The following is a 22,744-nucleotide window of genomic DNA, read 5'->3' as shown; positions in this document are numbered from 1 at the left end:
AAAAAAAAAAAAAAAAAAAAAAAAACAACACATAATCCCAGGAAGTAAATTTAGGAATATAATGGTACACAGAAGCATAATTAATTAATTTTCTAATTATTCCTTTAGCTGTAATATAAACAAATAGCTCAATATAGCACAATTCTTGGTTATTTAGGCAGAACAGTGTTTGTTACTATGTGAACAACATGATAGAAATATGAGTTTCCTACCACTGCTTGTAACAAATTATCACAAACTTAGCAGTTGAGAACAAAACAAATTTATCTTACAGTTCTAGAGGTCAGAAATCTAAAATGTGTCTTATGAAGCTAAAAATCAAGGTTTCAGCAGAGCTGCATTCCTTCTGGAGGCTCTAGGGGAGAATCCGTTTCCTTGGCTTTTCTAGCTTTTGGAGGCTGCCTGCATTCTTGGCTGAGAGCACCCTTCCTCCATTTTCAAAGCCAGCAATGGCAGGTTCATCCCTCAGATCGTATCATTCTGACCTCTTCTGCCTCCCTCTTTGACATATAAGGATCCTTGTGATTAGATTTTGCCCGCCTGGATAATCCAGGATAACCTCTCCATCTCAAAATCCTTAATTTAATCATATCTGCAAAGTCCTTTTGTCATGTAAGGTAACACGTTAACAGATTCCAGGGATTAGGACATGGACATCTCGGGTTGTGGAGTATTATTCTGCCTACTATGGGGATATTTCATAGTTCTCCAGGAAGCCTTCTATTTCATATATTTAAAAACAAAAGTACTTCCCTGGTGGGTCAGTGGTTAAGAATCCACCTGCCAATGCAGGGGACATCGGTTTGAGACCTGGTCCGGGAAGATCCCACATGCCGAGGAGCAGCTAAGCCCGTGCGTCACAACTACTGAGCCTGCGCTCTAGAGCCCGCGAGCCACAACTACTGAAGCCCACGTGCCACAGCTACTGAAGCCCGTGTGCCTAGAGCTCATGCTCCACAAGAGAAGCCACCACAATGAGAAGCCCGCGCACCACAAGGAAGAGTAGCCCCAACTCGCCGCAACTAGAGAAAGCCCGCGTGCAGCAACGAAGACCCAATGCAGCCAAAAATAAATAAATAAATAAAAATTTTAAAAGAATAAAAACAAAAGTGTTCAGAAAAGGAAAAATATTCAATTCTGAAATATTGTAATATTAATGAAGTTTACATTTAATTAAACAATGAAGTGCCTATGTCCATCTATTGAATATTTTCTAGAGTTGCTATTGTTTTGAGTACAAAAGAATGTTAGAGTCCCAAAAGACCACAGAGACAACCTAGTGAAGTCAAACCTCCTTGTTTTATTTACACAGAAACGAGGGTCCTGAGAGGCTAGTGACTTGCCAGTGAGTGAGAAGTGAGCCTAACACCTCCTGGCTTGGTTCCAAGCTCTAAGTCTCTTCCATGACACCTGTAGGCTGCTTTTCATTTTTTCAATCTACCAATAATTTCTAAGACTTTTCAGCTTAATGCTTAAGGAAAAATCTTAGCTAAATATCCTTTGGCATACCAGGCAAATCAGACACTCTTTTGTAGCCAATGCTAACGATCAGAACAGGCCTCTTACTCTTCCTTCTTCTTTGGGGAAGTATGTAAAATAGTAAAATACTGCAGAAGGAAAAAAAAAGTCTTGGTCTTTTGATTGCCATGTGACGATAAAGAGTAGGAGGAAAGCTATGCTGTGGTAAGGAAAGTAGCTAAACCACAGATGAAGAGCTCATTGAAAAAACATCTTGTAAACACCCTTTCTTACCCTTAAAATGTGTCAAATGAAATGCTTTAGATGACACACTTGTAAGCGATTTAATTCCATTTGGGCTGTTGATAAAGCAAAAAATTATATTAAACACGGAAAGTCTAAGAATAACAACAAACTTAGTTGACTCCTTAAAATATGTCATAGCCTTTCTAGGGTCAAATCCTTGCTTTGAAAAGTAAAATCTTAACTTCTGCATTGCATAGAGCAAGAAGAGTACAACCCCAGACCTAAACATGGGCAGCGTGGACAACACTGTCTGCCTTCCCACCCCAGTTTCCCCTTTTTTAGCAGAAAATTTTAGCTTCTCCTTAGAGAAGGACAACAAAGCCCTTCTGAAGTACTGCTGTTAGAAACCCTACCATTCAGAAACTACATTAACAGATTAAAGGTTAAAGAGTACATGATGATTTCAATAGATGCCAAGAAAACATTGTTGAAATACAAAATCCATTCCTTTTTTTTTTTAATTTCATCTTAGCCAGCTAGTAACGGAAATAAATGTTCTTAAATAAATGCATTGTATAGAACCTACCAGAATTCTACAACAAATATAATGGTGAATCCCACATTCCCAGAGATTCCAGTTAGCTTTTTAGTGACTCACTCATAATATGAATGAATAGTCAAGGATCCTTAGACATTTGGTTAAAATTCCTAACAAGATCAAAATAAACAAGCACATAGGAAAAAAATGCAGAGAGCAGAAGCACAATAAAACGATTTTTTAAAAAACTGTAGAGGGGACTTCCCTGGTGGCGCAGTGGTTAAAATCCACCTACCAATGCAGGGGACATGGGTTTGAGCCCTGGTCCGGGAAGATCCCACATGCCACGGAGCTATTAAGCCAGTGCGCCACAACTACTGAGCCTGCACTCTAGAGCCCGCGAACCACAACTACTGAGCCTGCGTGCCGCAACTACTGAAGCCTGTGCGCCTAGAGCCCATGTTCTGCAACAAGAGAAGCCATCGCAATGAGAAGCCCGCGCACTGCAATGAAGAGCAGCCCCCGCTCGCTGCAACTAGAGAAAGCCCATGCGCAGCAAGACCCAACACAGCCAAAAATAAATAAATAAACAAATAAATTTGTTAAAAAAAAAAAAAAACTGTAGAGAGGAGGAGGGAAGAAAGAAGGAAGGAAGGGAGGGAGGGAGGAGGGAAAGAAGGGAAAAAGGAAAGAAGGAAGACAGGAAGACAACCTTGGGACTTCCCTGGCAGTCCAGTGGTTAAGACTTTGCCTTCCAATGCAGGGGGTGTGGGTTCAATCCCTGGTCGGGGAGCTAAGATCCCACATGCCTTGTGGTCAAAAAACCAAAACATAAAACCGAAGCAATACTGTAACAAATTCAATAAAGACTTTAAAAAGGGTTCACATCGAAAAAAATCTTTATAGAAAGAAAAAGAGAGGAAGACAACCTTCAGAGAACATAAAAATGATCTGGAAATTTAAAAATATATATGGAAAGCAAAACAAATCAAAACCAAGAGAAAGGTTGGAGGATAAGATTGAGAAAATCTCCAAGAAACTAGAAGAGAAAGATAAAGGGTTTGAAAATGGTAGAGAAAAGATAAAATAATTAGAGGATCAACCAAGGAAATCCAGTATCTGAATAATAGGAATTCTAAAGAGAGCTCAGAGAAAATGGTAGGGAGGATATTACTAAAGAAACAATGTAAGAAAATTTCCAGAACTAAAGTACATGGGTTTCCAGACTCAGTTACAAAGCACAAAGGCACACCAAGGCATATCACTGTGAAATTTCAGAGCACCTAGGACAAAGAGAAGATTCTGCAAACTTCCAGAAAGGAAAACAGTTACATTAAAATGGCGTTGGACTTCAAATAATAACACTTTCAGCAAGTAATTAAGGAATTAACATCTTCTAAATTTTGAGGCGAAACTATTGCTAACATAAATACCTAAATTCAGCCAAGTTATAAATCATATCTAGTGTGACACATTTCAACATTTAGGGTCTCAAAAACTTTGCTTTCCACGAGTGTTTCTAAGGAAGCTACTGAAGAATATGTGCCACCAAAACAAGGGAGTAAAATAAGAAAAAGGAAGACTTGAGATTCAAAAAAAACAGGGATGAAAGAAAATGAAAAGGTCAAAGGGCTTCCTAGATTGATGGCAGAGGCAAAGCATGGGATGACTGAAGTTCAGCCTGTGACAGAGCAGTTCTTTTTACCTAAAGGAATATTATAACAGTCAATACAGGCTAAGTTACGCTACAGTAATAAACAATCCTCCCCAAAATCTATTAATTAGACTGAGATTAATTTCTCTCTCACTCTACATGTTCATTGTAGATTAACTTTGTTAGCAGACAATCTATGCTTACTACGGTCACTTAGAAATCAGGCCAAAAGGGAAGAATTTTAAAAGAAAAAGTGAAATATACATATTACTTTAACTGATCATACTGAAATAAATTTTGTAGCTCTGTTGGGAAGTCTGAGGCTCAATTAACAATAGGTATACAAAAAACTCAGCAAATGAGAAAAAAATAAGATTGTACAAGTACACACTTGTGTAATTATAGTACATAGTGTAGCTTTGCTGTGAACAAAACTTTTACAATCATGTCAATATTGACATTGAATATTTATTTAACAAAAAATTTATGATGTAACAAATAGGAGTATGCGGGGATGGAGCAGTATGTGTGGGGGTAATGTAAGAGCACTAAATTCTCTCCTAAAACATGAAATAAGTAGGAAATAAAATAAATGGAAAAATTAAAAATAGCAGTATAAGAATGATATTAGAAATATGAAAATAAATATTATTAGAAATAAAAGATTGGAAAACAGTTGTTGTAGTGGAATAGGAAATAGAGATGGAGAAAGTTGGAAGAATACTGTTTTTGTAATATCATATGACAAATTATGTACATGTGTTCATTGATAAAAATTAAAGTTGAATTTAAAATAAACATTATAAAATTTGCAAGGCCTACGTAAAAAAATTAATCCATTTATGAAGGACATTAAAGAAAACATGAAGAAATATAAAAATAAGTAGTGATCCTGGAAAAGAAGGCTCCATATTGTCTACACTTCATGAATAGTATTAGAATCTCCCAACAGTGTACATCCAATTTCCCTCTCCCAGGCTTTGTGCTATTGTTTTATATATTGTATATCTACATGTGTTGCTGTTGTTATAAAATTCACAATATGTTGTTATTATTTTAGCTTTAAGCATTCAATTATCACTTAAAGAGATTTGTTTAAATGTCATTTATATTTATGTACCTATTAACTCTTTCTGGTGTTCTTCATTCCTTTGTGTAGATCCAGATTTACACCTGGTACCATTTTCTTTCTGCCTAAAGGGCTTCCACAAATGTTTCTTATAGCGCAAGCCTGCTGGCAGTAAATTCTTTTAGCTTTTGTTTGTCTGAAGGAGTCTTTATTTTTGAAAGATAATTTGGCAGGTATGAAATTCTACATTGATGAATTATTTTTTCAGTACTTTAGAGATGTTGCCCAACTGTATTCTGCTTACTTTGTTTATGTTTTTTTTTCTCTTACCACTTTTAAGATTTTTTTTATTATCAGTTCTAAACAATTTGATTATGACATGAATTGGTGAAGTTTTCTTTATGCTTCTTGCCCTTTGTGTTAACTGAGCTTCTTTGATCTCTAGATTTATAATTTTCATCAAATTTGGAATATTTCAGACATTATTTTTTCAAAAATTTTTTCTGACCTCACTTCATCCACTTCTCCTTCTGGGACTCTAATTAGATACATATTTAGCCTCTATACATTGTTCTACAGCTAGCCCCATGAATCCTTTGTTCATTTTTTTTCTGTATGTCTCATTTTGGACAGTTTTTATTGCTCTGTCTTCAAATTCACTGGTCTTTTCTACTATAATTTCTAATCTGCTGTTAACCCCAGACACTATTTTCATCTCTAAAACTTGATTTGTGATTTTTAGAATATCTTTCTTTTCTCTTTTTATAAGGCTCATGCTTTCCTCTACCTTATTGAACATATTGAGTATATTTACAATAGCATTTCAAGGTTCTTTTCTACTAATTTTTCATCTGTGTCATTTCTGAATTTCAATTGATTGATCTTTTTCCTCATTATGAATTGCATTTTCTTGCTTATTTGTATGCCTGTTAATTTTTAAATTGGATGCCAGGTACTGTGACTTTTACTTTGTTGGGTCCTGGATGTTTTTGTATTCTTATAAATATTCTTGATCTTGCTCTGGGACATGGTTAAGTTACTTGGCCCTTTGGAAACCTGCTTTTTTAGGTGAGACCAGAACAGCCTGTTGGTCTAGGACTGTCTCACCAACAAGTACCCCTTGTGAATATTCTACTTGATATCCTGTGTGTTAGGTCTTTTGACACTGGATGATGGGAACACAAACTATTCTTGGCCCTGTATGAGATTTGGAGACTGTCCGCTTGATCTTTTCATGAAGTTCTTTCCCTGGCCTTAGATAGTTTCCTCACACATGTGTGCCAATCATTACCCAGCTGCAGATTTGAGAAGAACCCTCTGCAGAACTCCAGAGATCTCTTCACTTCTTTCCTCTGGTACTCTGCCTTATGAATTCCAGCAGCCTTGGCACCCCTGAACTCTGAGCTAAAAATCCAGAATTCAAGTAGCCCACCAGGCTCTGTGTGGGTTCTCTCCCACTGCATGGCAGCCTATTTGTAGGGCCATCTTCATTTATTTTCCTCTGTCAGGGGTCACAGTTCTGCACTGTTGTCTAATATCTGAAAATCATTATTTTACGTATTTTGTCCTGCTTTTAGTTGTTTATCACAGCAGGTAAATCTGGCCCCTGTTACTCCACCATGGCCAGACTGTATAGATGTCAGCTGTCCCCAGATTAAACCATAAATTTAATATAAACCCAATCAAAAGCCCACAGGATCTGTTTTTTTTTTAAATGAGGGAGGGCTGATTTAAAAATATATCTAAAAGCAAAAATGCAATCAAACAGCCAAGACATTTTTGAAAAAAAATAAAATAAATCTTGCCCTATGTGGCATTTAAGCAATCTTATAATCCTGAAATAAAATTAAAATGATATACTTTGGGAACAGAAATATACATATAGATTGGCAGATGTTGGAGAGAGTTTGGGCAAGTGTGGGGTCCTGAAGCTTAAATTTTCTTAGCTTCACTATAAATCTGCCTTTGATATGGTATATAAAAGATATTATATAAAGGTCAAGTTAGGTTTACCACAAGAAAACAAATAGTTTAATGTTTGAAAATGTGATTTTATTTGCCACATTAACAGATGTAAGGGAAAAACTATATGACTATCTCAATGTATGCAAAAAAAGCACTTGAGTAAATTCAATCCATTCATGATTTGTTTAAATGGTCATATCAAAATGGAAAAAAAGGAAACTTCCTTATCCTATTAAAAGGTATCTATAAAAAATACAATAAACATCATAAGCAATGGAAATCCTTTTAAAACCATGAACAAATACAAATATCAGCTCCTGTTAAATCTGTTCAACATTGCCCTAGAAATCCTAACCAGCAGAGTAAAGCAGAAATGAATGAAAACACTGAATACATAAACAAAGCATAAGGATTGTAATGGAAAAACTAGGCTTTCATAATTTGCTGATGATATAATCATCTATAGAAAGAATCCAAGAGCAACCACAGAAAAATTAACTATAGTAGGAAAGTTCAGTGAAGTTCCTATACAAAATCAACAGGCAAAATCAATTGAATTTCTAAACTCCAGGAAGTTTAGAAAAATCTAACTTTTTTAAAAAAAGATACCATTACAACATGGATGAATCACAAAACATAATATTGAATAAGAGAAACATGACAGAAGAATGCATAAAGATTCCATTCATATGAAGTTCAAAATTAGGCAAAACTAAATTACATTATTTAGGATGGCATATCTTGGTGTGAAAACTAAAGTAAAAATAAAGATCTGATTACTTTAAAGTCATGATAGTGGTTACTTCTTGGGAGAGGCTGGGAGGTTACAACTTGGAATATTTTCTACAGGGTTGGAAATATTCTATAGCTTGACTTGAATAGTAATAACACGCGTGTTCATTTTATAATTATTTGTTAAACTGCATACGTGTGTGCTAGGGTCTTTGTAAACATACACTAGACTTCATGATTAAAATAGTTAAGAATATATCATTTATAATAACAAAAATGTAAGTTCCCTGTAAGTAATCTAACAGATAAATTATAATACCCTCATAAAGAAAATTATAAAAGTGTATTAAAAGACATTAAGGGAAATCCTATAAAAAAATCTGCAGAGATATGCTACACACATCTATGGAAAATCTAATACTATAAATTTTCTCATTAACACAACATTGTAAGTCAACTATACTTCAATTTAAAATTTTTTTAATGAAAAATTAAATAAATTTTTTCACGATATTACCTCATAGATCGAATATAAACCAAACAAAATCCTAACAGAGATTTTTGTGGAATTGACAGATTTATTCTGAATTCATATAGAAATGCAAATGGCCAAAAATTGCCAAGATATTCCTAAAGAAGCCCACTGTTGGAGGTTTTGAAGCTATGGTAATTAGGGTGGTGTGATTCTGACACAGGGATAGACAAACAGACCAATGGAACAAAACATACAGCCTAGAAGCAAACCCATGAGTATATGGAAAGTTAATCTGTGAAAGAACTGGAATAGCAGCTCAAAGAAGAAAAAAGGGACTATTCCATAAACTATGCTGGGACAATTGGAATATACACAGAATAAAATATAATTGGATCTCTACCAGTCTCAAAAATCAGTTGCGACTTTATTAAATACTTTAATTCTAAAAAAAAAACCTTAAAATTTTGAAAGATAAAACTATGAAACTTTTAGGAAATAATATGAAAATGCATCTTTATTACCTTGAGTTAGGGAAGACATTAAAATGTGCAAATTATAAAGAGAAAGACTGTATATCTGACTATATTTAGATTTATAAATACCATCTATCAAAAGGTACATAGAGAGGACACAAATATACTAATAGGATAAAACAGAAAGCATAGAAGAGATCCACAGATACAATTATCTGATTTACGACAAAGATGTCACTGCAATTCAGTAGGAAAAAAAGTGATCTTTTCAATAAATTGTGCTAAGGTCAACTGGATATCAATATGAATAAATAAATAAATAAATAAATAAATCTGGACCTCCTCATACCATATACAAAAAAAAAAAAAAATTTCAAAATGCATTATAGACCTAAATATGAAAGCTGAAACAGAGTTCTAAATGAAAACATACAACCTTGGAGTAGGCAAAGATTTCTTAAACACAAATCTTTGTGTAATGTTAAATATTATAAATTTTTTAAATTTACAAATTGGATTTCATTCAAAAACATTAACCATAAAAAATTTTATAAATTGGACTTCGTTAAAACTAAGAACTTCTGTTTACCAAAAGACATCATGTAGAGAAGAAAGGGCAAATCACAAGCCAGAAGAAGATACTACATATGTCTAACAATGGACTTGAATCCATAATATATAAAGAAATACAAATCAAAATCAGAAAGACTGACAATCAAAAAAAAAGAGCAATAAATAGTAGCACTTCATAAAAGAAATTTATGAATGGCCATTAAGCCTACAAAAAGTTGTTCAACATCATTAGTCACCAAGAGAATGCAAATTAAAGAGAAAATCAGAGTGTATTAGATTAAACCATATAAAATTGCCTATGAGAAGATGATTTCATATAGACCAATCGAATAAAATGTGGTTAAAATTCAAGGAATGACCATACCAAATGTTGATGAGGACATAAAGCAGCTGAAACTCACACACTGTTATTCCAAGCATATATTGGTGCAACCACTTTGCCAAACAGTCTGGCTATACCTACTAAAGCCAACCATACATACAACTATGCCCAGAAATTCCACTCCTGACTATAAATGCAGGGACAGAAAGGACTATTGTCCATCAAAGGATAAGTACAGGAATTCTTATAGCAGGAATGTTTAATAGTCTAACACAAGAACCCATGTGTGCATCAACTATAGAATGGAAAATTGTAAAATGTTCACATAGTAGAATACTACATAGCAATGAAAAAGGATGATATTTTTACATACAGTGTCTGGCAGATATAATATTGGGTGAAAGAAGCCAGTTATAAAATAGTACATTTTGTATGATTATTGTGTGATTGTACAATTGTACATAACATATTATACACGGGACTTCCCTGGTGGTCCAGGGGTAAAGAATCCGCCTTCCAATGCAGGGGGCACGGGTTCGATCCCTGGTCGGGGAAGTAAGATCCCACATGCCACGGGGCAACTAAGCCCGCGCGCCACAACTGCTGAGCTCATGAGCCTCACCTACGTGCCACAAACTACAGAGCCCACTCGCCCTGGAGCCCATGTGCCACAACTAGAGAGAGAAAACCCTCATGCCACAACTAGAGAGAAGCCCACGTGCCGCAACGAAGAGCCCACATGCTGCAACAGAAGATCCCGCATGCCACAACTAAGACCCAACACAGCCAAAAAAATAAAATAAATAAATATTGAAAAAAAATTCCCTTATACAAAAAAAAAAATATTATAAAATTCCATGCACTAAGAGTTCAAAACAGGCAAAAGTGATCCAGAGTGGTAGAGGGTAGAATACTGTGAGCACAGGCAGTGCAGAAGCATTAACTAGAGAGGGGGCATAAGAGATTCTACTGTAGTCCTGGAGATGTTTTACATACTGATCTTGGGTATGTACATACATAATAATTCTGTACACTTAAGTTAATTCACTGTGCAGACTGTAGATAAGGCCTCCATAATGTGTACGACAAAGGATGTGAAAATGTAAGTTTAACTGAGAAAACATATCTGCAAAACATGATTGACATAGACTGATTATCCAAAATTCATGAAAATTTTCTATATATTTTAAGAATATAAATAACCCAATAGAAAAATAGGCATCATTGAAAAGAAAAAAAGAATATATCCAAAAAAATACAAGATAATTCAATCTTGTTAGTTATCATGGAAATGCTAATTAAAATCACAAGATATCATTTCCATACACCAGAAAAGCAAAATTTAAAGTCCATCAATATCAAGTGTTGGTAAGGGTGTGGAACAATCAGAACTTAAAACATTGCTGGTGACTTATTATCATGATTCCTATTTATATCAAGTTGAAAAAACGTACGAAACTAAACCATGTATCGATTGATCAGGGTAATGTTTTATTTAATTTACTTATTTATTTTTTAAGTGTGAATAAAGCTTTAATGTTATTAGTCTAGGAGAATATTTTATGATGTCAGAGGAGAGAACGTCTTTTTATTTATTTATTTTTTTTGGGGGAAAAAAAAAAGACCCCACTAAGGAAGGTAATAATAGCATCCTGATTGTATGAAAGGGGAAATTGAGGAGCTGAGAGGTTATGGGACCAGACAAGGCTATAGGAGTTGTTGGACTTGTGTTAGGAATCCATGTCTCTGTAGGGATTCTTTTTTTTTTTTTTTAACATCTTTATTGGAGTATAATTGCTTTACAATGGTGTGTTAGTTTCTGCTGTACAACGAAGTGAATCAGCTATACGTATACATACATCCCCATATCGCCTCCCTCTTGCATCTCCCTCCCACCCTCCCGATCCCACCCCTCTAGGTGGTCACAAGGCACCGAGCTGATCTCCCTGTGCTATGCGGCTGCTTCCCACTAGCCATCTATTTTACATCTGGTAGTGTATATATGTCCATGCCACTCTCTCACTTCGTCCCAGCTTGATCAGGGTAATGTTTTACATTTTAAGCTAGATAGAGTGCACAGAAGTATTTGTTATTTTTCACAAATTTTTGCATTGAACTTCTATACCATATTTATATTAAGAAAAATTTGTCTGATAATATTTTGTATAGGTTCATAGCAGAACTAAATGATCTCCTAAAACTCTTCTACTTCTAGTAAATCAAAGGATTTTGAACTTATCACGAAAACTCTTTCCACCTAACTTTTAATATTCTAGTTATTTGTGCATTCCCAAATTGGAAGCCTGAGAAGTATTACCCAGAACATGGACTAGTAGGCACTCTTTCTTTTGTAACACAGTACTTTCAAAAACATCATTTTGTACCTTTGCCTTTCTTCAGAGGATGTGAACAAAATGTTCAAGGTCAATGAAACAATTCACAAGTTTTACCAAACAGGGGAGGGTGGGGAGAGGAAGAAGAGAGATAAGTTTTGATTCCCAAGGACCTTCTGATACATGAAAAGTCTGTTGGAAAATTAGTATCTTTACAAAGTAAATAAATACTTTAGAAATCAGTCCATTTTGTTGGTGTTGCATAAGCAAAAGACAGATTTAAAGGGAGGGAGAAATGAAACTGACCAGCTGAAGCAGCACTGTCCTTTCAGATTGTCATTCTCTTTAGACATTACACATTTGGAAGACAAACTCTAAGCAAATAAAATTTAATGTCACAAAAATGTGCTTTTCTACCAGTAGTTACAGAGACATTACCAAAAACTCATTTAATAAAACCTTTGGAATAATAAATATCTCTGACTTGAGCATAATATTAACCAATGGACTAAGAAAACATGACACAAACAATAATTCAAACTCTTACGAGGACACTCTGATTGGTATATAAATTATAATTTTTATTTGTTTAAAGGTATAATTTAGTGTAGGGATCTTATAGAAATTGTCTATTTCTGCAGGGTTAGTTAGCTTTGGCATTTCATTAAATATCATTTATCTCTATCATAACTAAATTATACAAATAAGCCTTAATATATATTTTTACCTTTTCCCCTCCTTCAATCCTCTTAGCCTGTAGACTCAAAACTCAGCTAAACTTGTAAAGTAAATTGGATATTTATGTACATTTCACTTATAGATTCTGAGAATCATTCCTTACACCTTGAGCTTTTGTTAAACATTTACTTGCAAATGTTGTTTGAGAGAATCAAGAGAGTCAAAAATCTTACTGTTTTAAAATAAAACAAAAAAAGGCCCCTTAACTGTAATTCCTTATCTATGATACCTCATAAATGTGAAATTCATGTTCCTTTTTTAAATTGTTTTTCCCCTTGTTTTTTCCTTCCATGAGAAGAGGGTGGTGGTTGGTAAATATTTGTGAAAGCAAAGATAACTTACTGACAACTTGCCACTTCCTGGTTCACAGCACAGAGCTGGGGCTCTCCCAGACCTGACTGCACAAGGCCAAGCAAAGGTGTGTGTTCACTCAAGGACTTACCACCTGAGGATTTCATTAGTGTGGCCCAAACTATTATTTTGATTTAGCATATTTTCTATTACTTTATCTCATTTACAATGTAAATGGTGCCTTCTTGGTTAAATCATGGTCATTTTTGTCAATTTTTGTGCCTTTTTGCTCAGCCATTTTGACATTATATTGACCTTTAAAATTGAGGGTCCTTTGCAAACAAAAATGGAATTTGGAAGAAGCAACAGTGTCCTTGGTCTCTCTTGACACTTATTTAAGAGGGAGAGAGAGCTAGTGGTGAGGCCCCCCAATACAGTTGAACTGTATAGTTTCTGAATAGAAAAAAAATGCTTTTGATCTCCTTGAAAACCTCTATCTAGGTGTGTATCACGTTTATGCTCTATTATTAAATCCTTAATTTCAGTGTTTGTTCTAAAATCAATGGGGAACTTCAGCTATAAATTCAGGTAAAATAAAATATTAAAAAAATCATTCTAAAAGGAAATTCAAAGTTGTAGAGTTAAACAAAGTTATTAAGTGTATTTTCTGGAATGCTAATTATGTTCTAGTATAAGTTAGACCCACCCTCTCTCCCCCACCACCTTGGAAATTGCATTTTAAATTATAATATTTCAAAGTAGGCACCATAAGGGTAAGAAAGTGGGACTGAAAGGGTAGATGTGAAGGAAAAAAAAAGAAAAAGCTTGATGGCCTGTTTAACCCACTTTTGGTGTTCATTATAGAGTGGACATCTAGTGCACACTACATCTTTAAATAAACAAAGTCATAGAGTTTATAAAATATTAGGTACAGTATGATCCAATTTTAGTTTTAAAAATGTATGCATACATGTTCAGGAAAGTATCTGAAAAAATAATATATACACCAAATAGATATTTCTGGTTATGGGATTGTATACATTTTATTTTTTTTTAATTTTCAAAAGTATATATATATATAAATTATATGTATATAGTTTTACAATATATATACTTACCAGATATACTATATATTGCACTTATATTTTGTATGTGTATATATATTATATATTTATATATAATGTTTATATTATATATTACATATACTATTATCACTAATAATGCAAATTATTTTTAACTTAAAAATAAATATTATTTCTTTGTGATCCAAGAGTTTCCTAAGTTAAACTTAGAGAAATTTCACAATTCACTTCATTCATTCATTTATTTGAGCATTTATAACAAACATATTTTGAGCATCTACCATATGTCAGGCCCTCTTACAGGGGCCAGGGACACAGTATAAGACATATGACATATGACAATGACATGTGATTGTTCCATTCTCAGGCAACTAAAAGTCAAGTCCCAAATCCAGGGAATTCAGCTGTCTCCCAACACTGTCTAGATTATTTCAACAAATATTTATTGATCAACTTTGATGTGCAGAATCTTATGTTCGACCCTCAGAGGATGAAAACAAAAGGGATTGGGGAGAGAGATGTGGCCTTAGACTGTAAAAGCCAGTGAAACACTGAATGTGGGTGAATGATAAGTGCTAACACGTAAGCAGTGCTCACTCTGTGAAGACGCATTCTAAGCACTTCACGTGTGTAAACTCATTCCCTCCTCACAGCAGCCTTATTAAGTAAGGTCTGTTGTTATCATTCCCACGCTATAGATGAAGAAACAGGGGCTCAGAGATTGTGTCCTGCACAACATGAATTACCTAGTAAATGGCAGAGCTAGAATTTGAACCCAGGCAATCTGGCCCCAGCACCCAGGCTTTAAACCACTACCCGGCATAGGTGTGGGTTTGGCAGAGAAAAGGAAGGAGTACGCTCCAGAACAGAGGAAAAGATGTTAAACACATTTGGAAGTAAGCCTGTGGAAGGAATGTGTCCGACAGTGGGCAAGACTTTATAGACAAGGTACAAGTAGCACAAAGAAGAAATTTAAGTAGTGGGAATCTGGGAGCTTTGCCCTAAAAATTATGTACAGATAAATTAAAGGTAAAGATAAAGATGAGAAACATCTGATGAATTTGAAGCAAAGTGGGCTGCAAACACACCAGAGAGAAAAGAAGTTTTTGTTCTGAAATATTTTGTAGTGATCAAAGTTGAGAAACCTCAGACTGGGAGACCAGGTGAAAATATCCAGGTGTGAGAGAACTAAGAATGGGAGGGTGAGCCGTCAGGGACATAGAAATGCCAGAGTTCTGGAACGGCCAAGTGAGAACAGCTCACTTGAGGAGCTGTTTTGAGGAGGGTGGCAGACTGTAGGAATTGAGTAAAGTGAAGAACTTTCTGTAAAAAATGACTTGGGCTGTGTAGACTGACCCAGGCAGCTATTGTGCAGCAGAGGCTGGAAGTCTGAAGGAGGAGGAAGTGGAGAGATGGACAGATATTTGGATGGTGCCACGGTCACCAAACCAGGATGGTGACACTGTACGGTGGGGAAGCTGTGCAACGAAAACAGTGTGGACTCGTAGTGGAACCTCATTCCATAGACAGGAGGAAAGTCTCCAAAAGAGGAGTAAAGGAGTCAAGAAGGGAAAAATAAATAGGAACAGAAGGAGAAAAGTAATCAATGCCATGACAGCCCAGATCAAAAGGAAGATTTCAGAGAGTTTTTAAAAAATCAGTATTGATTATTTGTTTTCACACACCTTCCACAAAATCTGAAATACGTCATTTCATTTTATTGTGATCTTAAACTACATACATTGCCCATGTTAAAAGTGAAAAAACGTTGAATTCTGATGTAAATTGATTTTTTGAGAAAACTGTCATTGCAGTTATGTTCATCACAAAACAAAAGTATGACAGTAACTTAATTATTCTTGGAGATTTCTGAAGTCAAAACACACAAATCACATAATATGACTGCCTTTTAGAATCATATGCTGATCTACTTATGTAGCTGAGCCCCGCAGTTCAAAGGTATTGAACATTAAGATACAAGATCATTTCTGCTCTGTGGAAATACCATGCAGTAGAAATATTCCGATGCTTAACATGCTCCAGTTCTCACTTGCTGTACAAATGGCTTCTGCAGGAATGAATGTGACTGGGGAGGAAACAGCTATTGGAAGGCATCCCCTGTACTCTTCCGGAACACAAAGAGCTATCACATTCAGGATAAAATAAAAGAGAATCCTTTGGGGATACAGATCTCAGGGTCTAGCATCAGCAAATTAGTTAGTTCTTAAGAATCTTTTTATTTTTAAAAAAGCCTTACCCAATAAGAAAAGGCAGCAGGGAAGAAATACTTTCAAATATACAAACTTCTGTTACATGTAATAGACAAAGAGTCTGTAGTCTTTTTCTATCTTTAGGATTATCACAGATACACAAAAAAGGTATCAAACTTTTAGTGTTCCAAAGAGTGATCTTTTCTCCCCCCAGATGTTTACTTACTGATCATCTATAAACCAGTTTGTATAATGCTCAATTTTTTTAAAAAAGTGTTTATAAAAGGGGAGTAAGGTGTAGTGACTCTCCCCTGGCACAGTTTCATTTCAAAGGATGCCGGTGACCAAGCAGATGTGATCAGCTACCCCTGTAACATGCCCCAAACAGACACCATGACCCCTTCGATCCTGACAGACCATATTCTTTGTAGCTTCTGTTCTGTAGCACTTTGGATGCCTGCTAAATTGTTATTCGTTACAAAGCATGCTTTTGCTATGACAGATGCCCCCAACTCCTTCTCTCTGCTGAGCTCATGAAATCACAGCTGTGTTGTACCACAAGCACAGTGTTGTCAAATCTTTGCTTTGTTTAATTATTCAAGTTGGTTCTACCACAGAATTAAACTGCCTGGGGACATTATGGGATTTCAGCACAAACAATGCACATGACCCTATAGATACCAACCCTTTGCCAAGTATCCACGCGGACCCTGCTGCTCACTCATAGTGGGAACTGACAGCATAACCCCTAACAACCACGAGCAAAGCTAGATGGAACAGCTTAATCCAAAGCCAGACTGCCTCCTTACTGTATCACAGTCCTTCAGGCTGAGAGCTCTTGCTTGTTCAAGGCCAGCAGAAGTCTGAAATTCAGCCTGGAAGTGGTTACCTCCTCATAACTCAAGTTCTGGCCAATTTAGGAACACTACTTCAAGGTTGTAGTTTCCTGAATTTAATGGAATTGTCTGGATCAATTTCATCCTCTGCACTTTACTTTTTCTTTACTCTTTTCTTCCCAAAGTACTTCTAAAAGCATAAAGAAGTGTTTATCTGTGAGCTAGACATTGCCCAGTACTCCAGTGGGATTATGACAAGACCAACTTGGAATGTTTATTCTCTTTCATCCCATAAAATTTTTAAAAACTAGAATATTAGGAGAGGAAATAGGCTTTAGAGATCATCTAGTTAGAGTTGCTCATTTTGCAAAGAGGAAAGGGAGATAGAGAGGTAGAGAAACTTGAACAGTGTCACACAGCTAGAAGTAGCAGACCTACTGCTGTGCCTTAATCCAGGGCGCTGCCACTGAAGGGACACCCAAAAAAAGGCCCTTTTCTACTATCCTATCCTGCTTCTTTCTCTGCACTTCGGCAGGGATGAGTGTCTCTCTCCTGAAGAGAGAAAAGACAGCTGCTGTGTTACAGTGTGAACTGTAGGGTTGACTAAAGCAAGGAGGAGGAGGGGGCAACTCTGAGGAGGCCGTATTTATAGGGCAGAGGGCCTCACAAATCCCTACAACATCCTGGTGCCTCAATGTCTACGGGCTAAGAAATCAGTGCATAGAAAGGGACTTTGCTTGGTCACCGTGTAACTAGGAACGCAGCTGCACTGGCGGCCGCGCAATTCTCCAGGGGCGACCAGGCATCAGTCCAGCACCTCTGAGAACTGACAGAGCTGGGGAAGCTGACTTCTTCCCTCCACACTTGGAAAGATGCATGGCTTGAGCTCTCCCAGGCTGGGAGAGGAGAAGCAGATTAAAAAGCTACAGAAGCTGAAACAAAAAGTACCCTTTCTCAAGGCTCCGCAATCATTTCTCAGTACTGGATGAATTTACGGGGAAACATGGGGGAAAAAAATAGAGATGTTCAATGTAATGGACACTCTCAATATTTCAAGGATTAGTAGATTTATCTAGGTGGAGTTTTTTCCACCTAACTTAGAGAAACGTAGATTTCTTAGAAGTTTAAGGGAGCTGAGAAGTAAGCAAGTACAAAATACCAATTAACCGAGGGATCCTACCTGTAACAGGATTAAAGCCTTTCAAGTTATTTTATATTTAAATCAAATATAAATTTTAATTTGGTAACTTGTACTAATAAAATATTTCCCAGGAGACAGAAAAGACTGAGACTGTTTCCTGAATCTTTCACTGTTCCGCGAATTTCACATGTGCTTCCTTTGCACCTCAATCACAGGGACAGGGCGCACAGAGTTGCTTATGACTCTAGGTAGCTTTCAAGCAAAATGATTCACAAAATGCCTACTATCCGCCAGGTAGACAGCAAAAGCAAACAGTACTTGGTCCTGCCATCAAGGAGCGTATAACAAAGGCAAGGAGCGTATAACAAAGGCAAGGAGCTGGACAACTCTATTTTATCTGTATTTACTTCCTAACCCCTGACCTCCCTCCTAAGCTTCAGTCCTGACCTTTTAACAAGCTGCTTTAATTCCCGCCTCCTCTGCACCCACATCGTCTAATGCATTTCTCAAGCTGAAATGCCTAAAGCTGAATGCATTGTTTTCCCTCTAAAATTGATTTTCCAATTTTTATAAATGGTATCACTATTTTTTTAAATATACATTTATTTATTTATTTATTTATGGCTGCATTGGGTCCTCATTGCTGCACGCCAGCTTTCCTCTAGTTGCAGCGAGCAGGGGCTGCTCTTTGTTGCAGTGTGCAGGCTTCTCATTGCGGTGGCTTCTCTTGTTGCCGAGCATGGGCTCTAGGCTCACAGGCTTCAGTAGTTGTGGCACGCAGCCTCAGTAGTTGTGGCTCACAGGCTCAGTAGTTGTGGTGCCTGGGCTTAGTTGCTCCGCGGCATGTGGGATCTCCCCAGACCAGGGCTGGAACCCATGTCCCCTGCATTGGCAGGCGGATTCTTAACCACTACGCCACAAGGGAAGTCCCGGTATCACTAGTTTCCAAGTCATCCAAACACAAGACTTTGTAGTCAGTTTTATTCCACCCTTTTCCTAATCCTCAAACTCAATCACATCTTCCTATTGATCCTTGCTTCATACTCTTTGGAGTCCACTCTTCTGCTCTAGTCTCACTGCCTCATGCCTTTATATCTGTCCCCAGGTGCTCACATACTCTCACGTACTCTTGCACTAGTAACAAATTCGTCTAATACCCCCAGTTTCCAGGCTGTCTCGCTACCTTGCATACTACCTGAGGAATCTTCCTAAAATATCTCTTTGATCTTGTCACTCACTTGCTCAAAAATTTTTGAGTAGTAGCCTTTGCCCTCAGAAGAATCTAGTTGCCTTAGCTTGGCATTTACAATGTTCCATCCTCTAGTGGCTACTGTCTGTCATGTCCCCTGGCTCCCCAAAGATGTATTGTTTCCACATGTGCCAGTTGTTAATGCCTTTCCACTACTTGGAATGCCTTCACCCCAACTCCACCTGTTACCACCTTGACTACTTCCAACTGTCTTTCCCTGCTCATCAATCTACCTTCTCTTAATTCCCTAAGCATTTATTACATGCAGCACTATGTGCCCATATAACGTCACATACTATCTTATACTATTGTTATTTTTCTACATGTCTCCTATTACATATCTATCTGTGAAATACAAGGGGATGTGCTAGGCAGTTTAAGTATTTAATGATATATAAGAATTATAGTATAAGAAAGAAACATGTACACAAGTAACATTAATATGTATCATTATGTGGTAAGTACTATAAGAAAGTTAGAAAGTAGGAAACCAGAGCAAAGAGAGATTACCTGCAACTGAGAGTATCAGGTAAAAAAATTCATGGAGCATTAGACCTGAACCCTAAAATTAGGTTAGCATTCTATGGTATCTTAGACATACTAGGTTCTCCAAGAATATGTGCTGACTGAATAACAATGAATGAATTAATTAATGAATACTGAAAATGGACACCAAGTACAAGGTGATTTATCAGAAATTACCCACGAATTTAATGACAAAGATTAGAAAAGCTTATCTAAATGGCTCATGAGCAGTTATCAATCCAATAGACATTCCAGCCTTTTGTGTTTCCTTAAACTTCAAGTCTGCCCAGATCTTGCATCACGATCTACTAGAGGTATGTGACATAGTTGTGTCATTCCAGAGGTGGGCAGTATCTGAGAGCCCGTGGAATGATGAATACAAGCATGCCTTTCCAGTGCCTGTAACTCTACCCTGCTCTTGGAAATCTCTTCTTTCCAGGGGGAGGAAGATATTCTAGTCTTAATCTTTCTGAGAGCAGGAGATCTTGAGGGCAGCTTCACAGACGTACCATTTGTCCTATTTATAATAAGCCCCATGTAGACACTTTCCATGTTACAGTTGGGGAAATAAAGATATCAAACATAAGGGAATTGCCCAAAGTCACAGAGCAAACCAGTAGCAAGGAGACATATCTGCAGAGGGCTGGGGTATCCTGTCCCAAGTCCAGTGGGTCATGAAAGCCCATGAGTAGTTTTGACTACTTAGAGCAGCCAGAACTAGTCCCAGGGCTTCCTTTGACAGTGGGACCTTTTGGCGACCCCAGTCTCTTTATGCATTAACTGACTGTATCAACTCTCCTGCACGCCGTGTACTGAGCTTCCCACCTCCACAGGCACTGACATTACAGGTTCCTAAAGAGGAGGTTATAAACATTAATCAAGAGAGTGAAGTTCATGCCTGAGAATGTTATGACAATCAAAGTAACACATAAGACAGAAATTGCTTCCACTGAATAAGGAGACATCTTTTCTCTGCATGAAGCCTCTGCCTGCAATGTAATTTCCTGTAGAGGTGGCAGCATGAAGGAAAGAGTAGAAAAGCAAACCAATATGGTTCTTTATAATGAATACACTGAAGAGGTCTTATAAAAGTAAATAAAGTCCCTATAAAACACTAGGAAATTTCTTTGAAAATAGCCCATAAACTGGCCATAAAGGATACTCCAGCCTGAAAGCCAAGGCATGAATATAATTAGTACTCACTAAAAGAATCCAGACCAAGGGTGAGGATGGGTCTAAGTACTGCACAGTGTGAAGGGAGCAACTGGAGAGTGGACAGGTAGGAATGTTAATTGCCTCTTGAACAGACCCCTGAGGAGATTCTGCAGGCCCTCTCCATTCTTTTGTGGGGGTGAGGCCCAGGGATGGGGATGAGAAGTTAACCATAAAAATTTCACTGCTAGACTAAGTTCCTGGCTCTGTACAGTCACGAGCAGTTGTGATTATTCCCAGACTTGGAATATTTCTTTTTTTTTAATTTATATATTTATTTGTTTTTATTTTTAGCTGTGTTGGGTCTTCGTTGCCGTGCGTGGGCTTTCTCTAGTTGCGGCAAGAGGGGGCTTCTTTTGTTGTGGAGCACCGGCTCTAGGCACGTGGGCTCAGTAGTTGTGGCACGTGGGCTCAGTAGTTGTGGCTCGCAGGCTCTAGGGCACAGGCTCAGTAGTTGTGGCGCACGGGCTTAGTTGCTCTGCGGCATGTGGGATCTTCCCGGACCAGGGCTCGAACCCGTGTTCCCTGCATTGGCAGGCAGATTCTTAACCACTGTGCCACCAGGGAAGCCTGGAAAATTTCTTGAGTATTGATGAGACTAAAGAAATAGGAAAGGTACAGACAGTGGTTCCAAAAGTCCTTGAATTTTTATAAATCTAGTAATTAAGAATTTAAAATAATTATGTTGGCTCCTCTTAATGGTATTTTGTTAAGGCAGGTTTATATTAATAGCTCATGTTTCTATAGCTTTTCAGGGTCTACAAATGATTTTTACCTACATTACCTAATTTGAACTTCCCATCAAGCATGTAAGGTATTACATTGTGTGAAAGTACAGGCTTAAGGAAATTTGATCTCTCACTAAAGAAATATTTGGGAACCTACTTCTACCTGATGCTATACATTGAGTGCGTGGAAAGTCTACAAGATATGTTGGAGAACCATGCCTGTGCAGAGTGAAATAAAAGACATAAGGTGATACGTATATATAGGTATATACATACTCTCACACATATATACATACATATATATGCATAGTTTCAGTATACATGTGTATATAAGATAAACCAGTTTTTTTACAGTAAAATGGATGTAGGAATTGTTAATATTTAGGATCCAAAAAAATCTGTGAAATTCAGCAATTCTTATGATATTCAGTAAACATGTAAGTGTACTGTGGAAACAACTGAACATACTTATTAACAAACTTCAGTAATGAAACACAGACAGAAAAAGAATTCACTAAGTTCTTAATGAGAGTATCATTTATACACACATTTTTCCAAAAATGAAAAAGTACCGATCTTCAGACTTTTCATTGAATGAGAGCATGATGTATATGCGGTATGGCTTAAAGAATTACAGAGATCGATAATAATTACTTTTATTTGTCCCTTGCTGCATTAAATGATTAATGGAGCACCCCCCAGAGACACCTGGGTACAGCTTGGAGGCATGGCTACCAAAAGAACTAAGTCCAAAACCCACCTCTCTTACTAGGTAAGTGATTTTGAGTAAGATTCTTAACATGTATGGGCATCAGTTTATACACCTACGAAATGAGGATAATGATCTAATACTTACCTCACCAAGAGGCTTGAAAGATTTTTTTAAAAAGCAAT

The 22,744-nt window shown here is 36.8% G+C and overlaps 1 long non-coding RNA gene across 2 annotated transcripts in view; it reads right to left on the bottom strand.

Annotated features, from left to right (window-relative positions):
• Positions 1 to 22,744, bottom strand: part of LOC114486969 (uncharacterized) — a 51,868-nt gene that overhangs the window by 6,685 nt on the left and 22,439 nt on the right. The gene's annotated exons all lie outside the window — the stretch shown is intronic.

The sequence above is a fragment of the Physeter macrocephalus genome, chromosome 10 (assembly GCF_002837175.3).
Source record: "Physeter macrocephalus isolate SW-GA chromosome 10, ASM283717v5, whole genome shotgun sequence".
NCBI classification, from domain to species: Eukaryota; Metazoa; Chordata; class Mammalia; order Artiodactyla; family Physeteridae; genus Physeter; species Physeter macrocephalus.
The sequence above is the reverse complement of the archived record's forward strand: the minus strand, read 5'-3'. Positions and strand labels throughout refer to the sequence as shown.